The sequence below is a fragment of the Grammomys surdaster genome, unplaced genomic scaffold (assembly GCF_004785775.1).
Source record: "Grammomys surdaster isolate TR1022 unplaced genomic scaffold, NIH_TR_1.0 167, whole genome shotgun sequence".
Taxonomy (NCBI): domain Eukaryota; kingdom Metazoa; phylum Chordata; class Mammalia; order Rodentia; family Muridae; genus Grammomys; species Grammomys surdaster.
The window spans coordinates 7,438,467-7,438,733 of record NW_021604615.1 but is presented as its reverse complement, the minus strand read 5'-3'; positions in this window follow the sequence as shown (position 1 = coordinate 7,438,733).

Below are 267 nucleotides of genomic sequence, written 5' to 3'. Positions count from 1 at the left end.
TCTCTCTCTCTCTCTCTCTCTCTCTCTCTCTCTCTCTCTCTCTCTCTTTCTCTCTTTCTTTGAGACAGAGTTTCACTCTGTAGCCCAAGCTGGCCTGGAACTTACAACATAGTCCAGTGTGGTGCCTAAGTGTTGAAGTCATAGATGTGAGCCACTGTATCCCTCCCGTGTGTGTGTGTGTGTGTGTGTGTGTATGTTTGTGTATATGTGTGTGTATGTGTGTATGTGTGTTGTGTATGTGTGTGCATATGTATGTATGTGTGTGTA